The sequence below is a fragment of the Triticum aestivum genome, chromosome 7A (genome assembly GCF_018294505.1).
Source record: "Triticum aestivum cultivar Chinese Spring chromosome 7A, IWGSC CS RefSeq v2.1, whole genome shotgun sequence".
In the NCBI taxonomy this organism is placed as follows: domain Eukaryota; kingdom Viridiplantae; phylum Streptophyta; class Magnoliopsida; order Poales; family Poaceae; genus Triticum; species Triticum aestivum.
In genome coordinates, this window is record NC_057812.1 from 580298525 (window position 1) to 580310521 (window position 11997).

Below are 11997 nucleotides of genomic sequence, written 5' to 3' on the forward strand. Positions count from 1 at the left end.
ATGCATCACATACCGCATCCCGCATATCATACCATCACTAGTAGAAAAAGGGTCAAATGTGAAGGACATTAGTGCCGGTTTGAATTTGAGTCGGCACTAATGTGACCATTAGTGCCGGTTCCAACGGCTAGGCGGGCGGGCTTCATTAGTACCGGTTCATGGACAACCTTTAGTAACGGTTCATGCCACAAAGCGGTACTAATGAGGCTGTGTGAGGCTATGGTCAGGCTGGGGCCCCACGAAGACCTTTAGTATCGGTTCATGCCCTGAACCAATACTAGAGTTTCTTAGTAAGCTGATTTTTAGTCCCACCTCGCCAAGAGAGAGGCAGTATGAGCGGTTTATAAGCCGTGAGTGCACAAACAATGACGAAGAGTTGCAATGCTCACCTGCATGTTGATTAGCTTCAAGCCTTGCAGAATAGCATAGATTGCACTGAGCTATGTGCAATGTAGTCTACACTATTCTGAATGGCTTGAAGCAAATTAACCAGCATTGCACCTCTTTTTTATTTTTAATAACTTATTTGAACTCCGGACTTCTTTTGTGTTCAGTATGCAGCATTCAAAGCGACGTCGTCAATTTCCAACATGTTCTGACATCATTTGTTGTTTTTTGGTCATTTACCTAATTGTTTAGAGAGCTAAATGACCGTGAAATTGTTGAGGGCGTGCATACTTTTCTGCTTGCGGCTGAGGCAAACAAGCGGGCGGATGGTTTTATGCCTTGTCCATGTGCTGGCTGTAAGAATGGTCACAATTACTCTACGTCAAGAACCATTCACGTCCACCTGTTTAAGTCCGGTTTCATGCACCACTATAATGTTTGGACCAAGCACGGAGAAAGAGGGGTTATGATGGAAGACAATGAAGAAGAAGAGGACGACGACAGCTATGTTGGCCATGGGTTCCCTGAATACGATGATACAACAATGGGGGAAGAAGCTGAGCCGGTAATGCGGGAAGAAGCTGAGCTGGCAATGCGGGAAGAAGCTGAAGAAGAGGCATCAGATGAGCCCGTTGATGATCTAGGTCGGGCCATTGCCGATGCAAAGAGAAACTGCGCAAGTGATTTGGAGAAGAAGAAGTTGCAGCACATGTTAGAGGATCACAAAAAAATTGTTGTACCCGAATTGCGTAGGTGACAAGAAAAGGCTGGGCACCACACTGGAATTGCTGCAATGGAAGGCAGAGAATGGTGTATCTGACAAGGGATTCGGAAAAGTTGCTGGTAATGATAAAGGATATGCTTCCAAAGGACAACGAATTGCCCGAGAGTACGTATGAAGCAAAGAAGGTTGTCTACCCTCTAGGGTTAGAGATGCAGAAGATACATGCATGCCCTAATGATTGCATCCTCTACCGCGGTGAGTACGATAATTTGAACGCTTGCCCGGTATGTGGTGCATTGCGCTATAAGATCAGCCGCGATGACCCTGGTGATGTCGAGGGCGAGCGCCCCAGGAAGAAGATTCCTGCCAAGTTTGATGAAATTGCTCCATTCACAGTGAATATTGACCCGAGCATCCCGTTAAATGATGAAGATTTTCCATGGTTACGGCGCAAAGGGACACACGCGAAGAAAAAGTTTCACACCCAAAGATCTGGGATGTGATCGGCTTCACTATCATCACTTTCTTCTGTGTTTCACACCCAGAAGGGAATCTCTGTAATAGTTAGGGTAGTTAATTATGTGTTTTGGCATTTGAAACGCGAAGAAATTTTATGTGCAAACAAATTCTTTCATGCCTTTACTGATTTTTAAAGTTAAGTTATTCACAAACTAGTGATTCACACTAATTTCAAATAATTCAAAATTTAAACTATTCAAATTTGAAAACTACGGGCACTAACAGAAAGTTTGTAATTTTTTGTACCTAAAGCAAAAATATTCACAAAGAAACTCTAAATACACAAAAAAACTCAAAAATAAATAAAGAAAAAAAAATAAAAATAAAAGCCCGCCTACTAGGCCAGAGCGGCCTGCATACGACTAGAAACCCAACCTGTTGTTGGGCCAGGATGCAGGCCCGCAAAGGCCTAGTAGGCCAACAGGACAGCACAGAACATGTAGGCCCAGTAGGCCTGCTTTGGAGAGGAGCTCGAGAGAGCTACCGCACGGGGGTTTATAAACCAGTGCGGTCGCCCCTCGGCTAGCGAGGTGGGACTAAACTTGCGCACCGCACCTGCACCAGCGCACCCCCTTTAGTACCGGTTCGTGGCACCAACCGGTACTAAAGGGGGGCCTTTAGTACCGGTTGGAGCCACCAACCGGTACTAAAGGGGGTGCGGTTCCCGCCGCTTGGCCCGGCCAAAACAGGCCTTTAGTACCGGTTGGTGGCTCCAACCGGTACTAAAGGTGCCTTCTATATATACAACACTTACGAAAATTTCATTCTTCCTCTGTTTCTTCCTCTGTTTCCCCATTGAAGCATCGCCCGCGCGCCCCGATCGATCGAGGCCGTCGCCGTCGCCGACCCCGTCCCCATCGCCGCCCCCATCCCCGTCGCCGCCCTCGTCTCCGTTGCCGCCCCGGGCCCTTCCCCGTCGCACCGTCCCCGCGTCGCTGCCCCCGCGTCACGCCCCGGCCGGTCGCCGCCCCCGGTCGTCGCCTCGCCGTCGCCGTCGCCTCGCTGTGAGCTCTCCCCCTCTAACCCCTCTCCCTCGCCCCCGGCGGCCACCATGGGCGCCGCCCCTCCCCGAGCCCATACACACACACAAGCATGATGAACACACACACACACACACGTACATATGTATGAATTAATGCATGTATATATTAGTATATACGTATTTTGTATGTTTAATTAGTTTAGATTTTTTAGGTTATTATTTTTTCACTAGTATATATGTATGAATGCATGTTAGATGGATATAATTAGTGTTTAATTAGTATGAATTTTTTTTATATAATGTTGTTTTTCAGTTTTTTAATGGATGTATAAAAGTTGTGTTTTCTGTTTTTAGTGTTAGATGCTTAATTAGTATGAAATAGCATATAGAATTTTGACATATGCAATGATAGCATAATTAGTGTTATATAGAAATGTTAGAAATTTTAGTTATCAAAATCCAATCATTAAAAAATGTTACTTTTTGCGGGCATATAGCTAGTATTTGTTCTCGACGATGCCTGGCCCGCATCCTCGCCATCGACCCGTCCGCGACGATGTCCGACTGACCCATGTCCGGGACTGGGCTCCGCCGGGCTGGCACTGGGAGGTGCTGCCTGGAGGGGCGCGCCGCTTGATGAGGAACCCGGCCCCGGGTCCCGTCGTCGACCCTGATCTCGTTTGGTGGCGTTCGCGTGGGCCAGTTTCGGTGCGGAGGGAGCCGGCCCCGTCGGAGGTGGTACGTCGCCGTGTCAGGGAGGAGGACAAGCACGTCCATCACTACATGGTTGCGTTAGAGGGCGGCAGGTTCTCCAATACCTGGCAGTTTCTTCAGGGATCTCACTTCAGCTATGATCCTGTGAGGGTTCCTTCTCTTTGGGTGTCCACCGCCCGCGCCGCAGGAACCGTGAGTGCCCTAGATTCTTCTGTAGTATTCGATCTTTAATTAGCTACCTAGCCAGTGATGTACTATTCAATATTATATATTATTCGAGACGATGTATTCGAGATTATATCTATTATTCGAGACGATGTATTCGAGATTATATGTATTATTCAAGACGATGTATTCGAGATTATATCTATTATTCGAGACGATGTAATTTGAATACTAAATTGTTTTATATTTATTTTGGCATAGTTAAATAAAAGCTATGGCGGACAATACCGACAAAGAGGGAGAACAGACCATGTTCGATATGATACGCGGGCCAGATGATGATCAGAATGAAGAAGATTATGACAGCTCCGAATTTCTAAACAACACCGGAGAGGGTGATATGATATTCGATCGCGATGACCGAATTGATGAAGTCATGAACTACAATTATGACGATGAAAGAACATGTTGATCCTGAAACAACAAAGACCGGCGAGGTATATATATTTATATAAGCAGGCATCTGGTGATCATCACATGTTTTAAATGAGTTGAAGATATATTAACGAATCGATCTTTCTTCTTTCAGCCATCCGGATCAAGCAAATCTTCAGGCAACAGGATGAAACGAGGCCCAAACAAAAAGTTGAAGGAGGGCGTAAAGTATAATATCGAGGCAATCAGACCTAATGGCGAACCATTAGCGCCTAAGAAGATTGCGGACAAGTTCGTTCGTCAGTGCTGGATAGATACCCCCGCTTAATGTACTACAAATTCTCTGTTTTTGCCTACTAGCTAGCTACATGTTTTTGCTTACATATGCCCGCTTAATTAAGACATGCAAACGTGTGTGCATGCAGATTTCACTGGATCTTGTGTATCATTAAAGTTGACGCCGGAACAGTTGAAATACTGGACTCACTACTCAAAGCAAATAGTGACTATAGCATCTTGTTTGGGATAGTCAACAGGTAATTTCAATCATTATTAACTATATATCTCGACCTATTTAGTTCGTCATTTCATGATATGAACTATTTAATAACCCCTTTATTCATTTTCTTTGTCGGCGGGCAGGGCTTGGGCAAGGTTCATCAGCGTCACGGAAGGCAAATGGAAACTACAGCTGAAATGGTTTCGACCCAAGGTAAGTAATTAAGTAGTACTAGGTAGCTAGCTAGCTGCCATCTCTTTAATTATCGTGCTTGATTAATTATTCACAATTTTTACACCTTTAAAGGAGCAGATCTCAAAGACAGGAATGGGTACGCTTGTCAGAACACTATTCATAATTTTTACACCATTATCGATATCTAGTCACACAACTAATACACATGCATATTGATCTCCTTCTTAACAGTTCACAGAGGTGCGGGACAAGCTCCTAGAAATGGAGCGCGTAGAAGCACTTCAAGAGGAAATAGCAGGATTTTTGCTCGACCAGGTCATAAATCCGAAGGGAGAATACTATTACCCGCTACTGCCCCCATCGACCAGGTCATGAACCACTTCCAATTGTCATCGTGCTCCGAAGGCACCAATTAGGCTAATGCCACTGGCTCTGAAGGCAACATGCATATGTAGGAGAAATTGTATATAGCTATACATGTGTATATATATGATTGGTTCTACTAGAAATTCTATTTGTATATATATATATATATATATATATATATATATATATATATGCATAACGTGTACAATGTGTAGTATCGTAAAATACCAGCAAACGAAAAAGAATTAAAATGGAAAACACAAAATTAAATGAAAAAGAAATCATAAAACCAAAAAAACCCAAACATTTTAGTACCGGTTGGTGTTACCAACCGGTACTAAAGGGCTCCCGGCCCCCGGAGCTGGCTCGTGCCACGTGGTTGCCCTTTAGCACCGGTTCGTGCTGAACCGGTACTAAAGGGGGGCCTTTAGTGCCCACACTTTAGTGCCGGTTATGGAACCGGCACTAAAGGACCTTACGAACCGGTGCTATTGCCCGGTTCTGCACTAGTGTATGTTCATGTGTGGTTTGTTTACTATGTTGTGTGCTTCTTTCTGGTGTTTGCTTCTTCGGGTTGGTTCTGTTAACGTCGTGTTTGTGAGGACCCGTTCGACTACGTCCATTTGTCTTCTTCATGGACTCATTATTCTTCCTTGCGGGATTTCAGGCAAGATGATCATACCCTCGAAATCACTTCTATCTTTGCTTGCTAGTTGCTCGCTCTTTTGCTATGCCTATGCTGCGATACCTACCACTTACTTATCATGCCTCCCATATTGTTGAACCAAGCCTCTAACCCACCTTGTCCTAGCAAACCGTTGTTTGGCTATGTTACCGCTTTGCTCAGGCCCTCTTATAGCGTTGTTAGTTGCAGGTGAAGATTGAAGGTTGTTCCTTGTTGGAACATGGAGATGTTGTTCCTTGTTGGAACATGTTTACTTGTTGGGATATCACAATATCTCTTATTTAATTAATGCATCTATATACTTGGTAAAGGGTGGAAGGCTCGGCCTTTTGCCTAGTGTTTTGTTCTGCTCTTGCCGCCCTAGTTTCCGTCATATCGGTGTTATGTTCCCGGATTTTGCGTTCCTTACGCGGTTGGGTAATAATGGGAACCCCTTGATAGTTCGCCTTGAATAAAAATCTTCCAGCAATGCCCAACTTTGGTTTTACCATTCGCCACCTAGCCTCTTTTTCCCTTGGGTTTCCGGAGCCCGAGGGTCATCTTTATTTAAACCCCCGGGCCAGTGCTCCTCTGAGTGTTGGTCCAACCTATCAGCTGCCGGTGGCCACCAGAGGCAACTCTGGGCTGGCCTACCCGTACCTTGGACAATCCAGTGTGCCCTCGGAACGAGATATGTGCAGCTCCTATCGGGATTTGTCGGCACATCCGGGCGGTGTTGCTGGATTTGTTTTACCTTGTCGAAGATGTCTTGTAGAACCGGGATGCCGAGTCTGATCGGAATGTCTCGGGAGAAGGTTTATCCTTCGTTGACCGTGAGAGCTTGTGATGGGATAAATTGGGATGCCCCTGCAGGGATTGAACTTTCGAAAGTCGTCCCCGCGGTTATGGGTAGATGGGAATTTGTTAACGTCCGGTTGTAGAAAACCTGAAGTTGATCTTAATTAAAATACATCAACCGCGTGTGTAACCGTGATGGTCTCTTTCCGGCGGAGTCCGGGAAGTGAACACGATCTTGGAGTTATGCTTGATGTAGGTTGTTCTAGGATCACTTCTTGATCATAGTTTCTTGATTGTGCTTTGCCTTCTCTTCTCGCTCTCTTTTGCGAATAGGTTAGCCACTATATATGCTAGTCGCGTGCTGCGGCTCCACCTCATACCTTTACCTTACCCATAAGCTTAAATAGTCTTGATCGCGAGGGTGCGAGATTGCTGAGTCCCCGTGACTCACGGATACTTCCAAAACCAGTTTGCAGGTGCCGATGTTACCAAGCAGGTGACGCAACCAAGCTCAAGGAGGATCTCGATGAAGACCTTGTCCTTTGTGTTGTTTCGTTCTAGTTGATCAGTAGTGGAGCCCAGTCGGGACGATCGGAGATCTGTGTAGCATTTGGGGTAGTCTTCTTTTAGTTTGGCTCCGTAGTCGGGCTTTGATTGTATTTGGATGAAGTAATGCTTTATTCATGTAATTGTGTGAAGTGGAGATTGTAAGCCAACTATGTATCTCTTTCCCTTATGTAATACATGGGTTGTGTGAAGATTACCTCACTTGCGACATTGCTTTCAATGCGGTTATGCCTCTAAGTCGTGCTTCGACACGTGGGAGATATAGCCGCATCGAGGGCGTTACAGAATATTAGAAAGATTAGAAAATATGCCATTCATACCGAGGCTTGGTATAATTATGCCGTTGGATCAATTGTTGCCTTGGTTGCGATTATGATCGCATTTGTTTTCGCATTGAAATGTTTTACATAGTTACGGCGCAATAAGCAAAAGACACAAGCGAAGAAAAGGTGAAGACTTTCTCCCGCAACTATTATGATGATACCATGCCAACTTTGTAACACACGAGTATGCTATGCCAACTTTTTCAGAGTTCATTTGAAAACTATGAATTTAGGTCAAATTTTCTCTATAGGTGCATCTATGTTCATTTTTTTAGTAAAGTTAATCACAAACTTGTGATTCACACAAATTTCAAAGAATTCAAATTTTAACTATTCAAATTTGAAAACTAATGGCACTAACAAAAAGTTTATTATTTTTCTAAAACTAATGGCACTAACAGAAAGTTTATAATTTTGCTCACCTAAAAGCAAAAAGAAATAAAAAATAAAGCAAAAAACAAAAGAAAATAAATAATGTAGAAAACAAAACAAAAAATCTGGAAAACAAAAAAATAGCAACAATAAGTATTTTTTTGTAAATAGAAACAAAATAAAATAAATAAAGCAACAAAGAAAAGAAAAAAACTAAAAAAGTGTTTTCAAATTTGAAAACTAATGGCACTAACAGAAAATTATAATTTTTCTAAAACTAAAAGCAAAAAAGAATAAAAAATAAAGCAAAAAAACAAAAGAAAATAAATAATGCAGAAAACAAAACAAAAAATGAAAAAAAAGCAACAATAAGTATTTTGTTGTAAGTAGAAACAAAATAAAATAAATAAAGCAACAAAGAAAACAAAAAATAAAAAAGTGTTTTCAAATTTGAAAACTAATGGCACTAACAGAAAGTTCATAAGTTTTCTAAAACTAAAAGCAAAAAAGAATTAAAATATAAAGCAAAAACAAAAGAAAATAAATAATGCAGAAAACAAAACAAAAAAACTGGATAAAAATAGCAACAATAAGTATTTTGTTGTAAGTAGAAACAAAATAAAATAAATAAAGCCAAAAAGAAAAAAAGTGCCACCTACTGGGCCCCCACGGCCTGAATACGACTAGAAGCCCTACCATGGGCCAGGATTCAGGCCCGCGGGAGGCCCAGTAGGCCCACAGGCACACAGCGCAGGGTTAGGCCCGAAAGCCTGCATTTGAGAGGAGCTCGAGAGGGAAGGCGCAGTAGCACTTATAAACCACTCTCGAGCTCTCTCAGCTAGCGAGGTGGGACTAAAGTTTTGGCGCGGGGCAGCACAAGGCCTTTGGTCCTAGTTGGTGCCAGCAACCGGGACTAAAGGGTGCATTGGTCATGGTTCGTGGCACAAACTGTGACCAATGCCCCCCTTTAGTCCCGGTTGGTGCCACCAACCGGGACCAAAGGCCGCCGCTTCCCGCCCTTTGGGCTGCTGAAAAGAGGCCTTTGGTCCCGGTTGGTGGCACCAACCGGGACTAAAGTGGGCATTGGTCCCGGTTTGAGCCACGAATCGGGACCAATGCTCGGTCTATATATACAACACTTGTGAAAATTTTGGTTCAGTTCTTCGATCCCGCCCCGACGATGCTGCCAGGTTGCCCCTCTGTGCCTCGCTGTCGCCACCGTTGCCCCTACCCTGCCCTCGAGCCCAAGCCGACGCCGTCCGCCGCCCACGCCATTGCCGTCCGCCGCCCCCGAGCGTGCCCTGCCGCACCCCCTACGCCCCCTAGCCCGTCTGCCGCCCCCGAGCGCGCCCTGCCTCGCCATCGTCGTCGGCCGCCCGTCCGCCGCCCCCGAGCACCCCCTGCGTCCCCGAGCCCGTCCGCCGCCCCCGAGCGCGCCCTGCCTCGCCATCGTCGTCGGCCGCCCGTCCGCCGCCCCCGAGCGTGCCCCGCCGTCGCCCTCGCCCTCGCCGACCCCGACCCTGTCCTCATCGCCGTCGCCCCTGACGTCGGTCGCCCGCGTCTCCTCCCCGATCCCGCCAGGAGAGGTAGCTACCGCCCCATGCTCCCCCCTTCCTTCCTTCCCCACTGCTCCTTTGCAAAATATAGCTCCTTTGCAAAATATATGTATGTATGTATGAGTTGGGGAGAAAGTTTATAATTTTTGTTCATATATACTATAGATGTATGTATGATGAATTTTGATATTTTTTGTTCATATATAATGTAGATGTCTATGTATGTATGGAATGATATCGATGGATGTATGTATATAGAACATTAGTAGAAAATATGACGAATCCGATATGACCAATGTCCCCCTCCTATTCACTCGGGAACACTAACTCTGTCGGAGAAAAAAATGTTATCAGGGAAAAAAATGTTATCGGGGTCGAGGGTCGTCAAACATGAGAGGAAGAAGAGGATAAAAAAGAAGAGGAAGAAGAAAAAAAAAGAGGAGAAGAAAGAATAGAGGAGATCTTCTCCTCTATTCTTTCTTCTCCTCTTTTTTTTCTTCTTCTTCCTCTTTTTTTTATCGGGAACAAGAGTCGTCGAGGGTCGCCGAGCGGTAGAGGAAGAAGAGGATTAAAAAGAAGAGGAAGAAAAAAAGAGGAGTTCTTCTCCTCTATTCTTTCTTCTCCTCTTTTTTTCTTCTTCTTCCTCTTTTTTCGGGAATGAGGGTCGCTGAGGGGTCGAGGGTCGAGAGGGGGTCGACGGTCGCCGAGGGGTCGAGGGTCGAGCAGGGGTCTAGGGTCGCCGAGGGGTCGAGGGTCGCCGAACATGAGAGGAAGAAGAGGATAAAAAAAGAAGAGGAAGAAGAAAAAAAGAGGAGAAGAAAGAATAGAGGAGTTATTCTCCTCTATTCTTTCTTCTCCTTTTTTTCCTTCTTCTTCCTCTTTTTTTTATCGGGAACGAGGGTCATCGAGGGTCGCCGAGGGGTCGAGGGTCGAGAGGGGGTCGACGGTCGCTGAGGGGTCGAGGGTCGAGAGGGGTTCTAGGGTCGCCGAGGGGTCGAGGGGTCAAGGGTCGTCGAACATGAGAGGAAGAAGGGGATAAAAAAATAAGAGGAAGAAGAAGAAAAAAAGAGGAGAAGAAAGAATAGAGGAGTTCTTCTCCTCTATTCTTTCTTCTCCTCTTTTTTTCCTTCTTCTTCCTCTTTTTTTTATCGGGAACGAGGGTCGCCGAGGGTCGCCGAGCGGTAGAGGAAACCCTAAATAGCAAGTATCGTCGGTGTGAGATACATGTGGCCGTCGGTGTCGGACAGTACATACACGTCCCACAAGTGATGCGGGCTTCGATGCCCATGTCACTTGTGGGACGTGGATGTAGTGTCCGACACCGACGGCCACATGTATCTCACACCCACGATACTTGCTATTTAGGGTTTCCTCTACCATTCGGCGACCCTCGACGACCCTCGTTTCCGATAAAAAAGAGAGGAAGAAGAAGAAAAAAAGAGAAGAAGAAATAGCAAGTATCGTAGATGTGAGATACATGTGGCCGTCGGTGTCGGACACTACATCCATGTCCCACAAGTCACGCGGGCTTCGACGCCCACGTCACTTGTGGGACGTGGATGTAGTGTCCGACACCGACGGCCACATGTATCTCACACCCATGATACTTGCTATTTAGGGTTTCCTCTACCGCTCGGTGACCCTCGACGACCCTCGTTCCCGATAAAAAAAGAGGAAGAAGAAGAAAAAAAGAGGAGAAGAAAGAATAGAGGAGTTCTTACTCCTCTATTCTTTCTTCTCCTCTTTTTTTCCTCCGTCCTCTTCTTTTTTTATCCTTGAAGCATTGTCGAGGCCACCCCAAACCCTAGAGAAGCAGCGTCGAGGCCACCCCAAACCCTAGAGAAGCAGCATCGAGGCCACTAATTAATATTAGTTCTATGTTTGCCACTAATATATCCATCTGTCATGTTTGAATAATAATTGCCATGTTGTAAATATTTGTAGAAACTATGGACACCGCCCGAGACGAAGTATAAGAAGAGTTGTTGGGGGACATCATCGCACGAGGAAGTGATGCCGTCTGCTCGTTGTTTCTCAATGACACCGATGGTCTGGAAGCAGCTGGCTATGATTATGATGGCTCCGGTGACCTAATGCCGATGCAAGAAGGAGACCGTGAGGACGGCTCCGGTGGCCCAATGCCGGTGCAAGAAGGAGACCGTGATGACGTCTCCGGTGACCCAATGCCGGTGCAAGAAGGAGACCGCGATGACGTCTTCGGTGACCGAACCGAGTCCGGCCAGGTATATAGATTAGTTAAGCTTCTGCTGACTAGCTAATTGATGCATTCATTGTTTTGGTATGTACACATATTAATTAAGTCTTTGTTCTTTTTTCTAGCCCTCCGGATCGAGCACAACTTCGGTAAAGAGACGAGGCCCGAAGAAAAAGTTGAGCTCGGATGAAAAGTTTGAGATCATAGCAATCGCGCCCGACGGCCAACCGATTGAACCCCTCCAGACAAAGAGCACATTTGTTGCTCAGTGCGGGGTTTTGGTTAGGGACAAGATCCCGATCAGCATCCAGCAATGGTTAAAGCCGGCTACAAAAGACCCTGGGGTGTCTTATGTCAATGATATGCAGAAAAATGATCTTTGGACTGAGCTGAAGTCAAATTTCACCCTACCGCAAGAGGATGATCCAGAGAAGCCAGTTAAAGAGCAATTAATCAAGTCTTTTGCTCTTAAGAGGATGGCAGAACTATTCAGGAGGTGGAAGAAAGAGCTGAATA